Genomic DNA, 1,466 nt, shown 5'->3' on the forward strand with positions numbered 1-1,466 from the left:
TACAGGATCTCAGGATAAATCCTGAGGGCATTTCACTGACCTTCTCAGACCAAAAAGCTACAACTCTTGTTGTACAGGTCCTGCTTTACCTTGGTTTTAACCATCCAGTAGAAAAGTATAGGAAGTAAAGCCATGTTGTTATGTTGAGCTGTGGGGGATTCAGGTCAATAATTTCTGACATTGCCAGTTAAACAGAAGACCCGATGCTATTATGGGCTACTGGACTCTTTTAGAATATTTTGCTGAATTTACATACCTATAATATTCAATAATGGAACTTAAAAAAATGGGATATAACTATGAATGTCCATTTTGTATCTGTGTATTCAATGTGGTTGGGATAGATATTTAGTTGCATTCTCTTAATGAATAGAATGATTTTTTCTAATGGTGTTTGTAAATAGGATCACAAGTCTGCATCCTGTACAGCAATTAACCACTGAGAAGAATATATGCAGTGTATTATTTGTTGAAACTCTACTTTCGATTTGATTTGAAACTGTCTCATTGCTATATGTTTATCAATAAAACTTTGAAAAGAAAAAAAAAAAGAATGAATTACTTAGGAATTCACCTAACAGAAGAAGTAAGTATCTGTACAGTGAAAATTACAGTCCTCTGAAAAAAGAGATCAAACAGGATTTCAGAAAATGGAAAGATATTTGCGCTCCTGTGTAGGGAGAACCAACATTGTGAAGATGACCATACTCCCAAAACTGTTAGATTCAATGCAATCCCCATAAAAAGACCATCAGCGTACCTCTCAGATCTAGAGGAGACATTCCTAAAATTCATTTAGAATCTGAAAAGACCTAGAATAGCGAAGACAATCCTGGCCAACAAAGGCAAGGCAAAAGCCATTACAATTCTTGACTCGAAATTAGACTACCAATCTACTGTGATAAACTCAGCATGGTGCTGGCAAAAAGACCAACCTGAGGATCAGTGGAACATTTTAGAAGATGCAGGTGCAACTACAAACATGCACAGCTCACTTATCCTTGACGAAGGGGCCCAAAACTTTCACTGGAAGAAACATAGCCTCTTTCAGAAAAGCATGCTGGAAAAACTGGCTTTCCACATGCCGAAGGCTAAAATTAGATCCATGTCTACCAACATGCACTAAATTTAAAATGGTTTAAAGATGGTTGTAACTGATATGTACTGGCTCATCTTTGTCATTTTTTTCCTGCTGTCAGTTCTGTATTTTTCCTCTCTGTTTGCTCTGCTTCATGGTTGTTTTTTTCTCTTGTTCTTGATGTTGTGGTTGTCTTTGTCTCTTTCTAAATTATCTGAGAGTACTCTTTCTAGCATTGGTTTGTTTGTCATGAATTTCTTCAGCTGTTCTTAGTCATGGAAGTATCCTATCTCTCCATTAAATTTGACAGATAGTCTTGCAGGGTGCATCAATATGGGTTGGAAGTTGTTTTCTTTCAGGACTTCAAATATCTCCCTCCAAGCTCTTC

The sequence above is a fragment of the Octodon degus genome, unplaced genomic scaffold, assembly GCF_000260255.1.
Source record: "Octodon degus isolate 3935 unplaced genomic scaffold, OctDeg1.0 scaffold01682, whole genome shotgun sequence".
Taxonomy (NCBI): Eukaryota; Metazoa; Chordata; class Mammalia; order Rodentia; family Octodontidae; genus Octodon; species Octodon degus.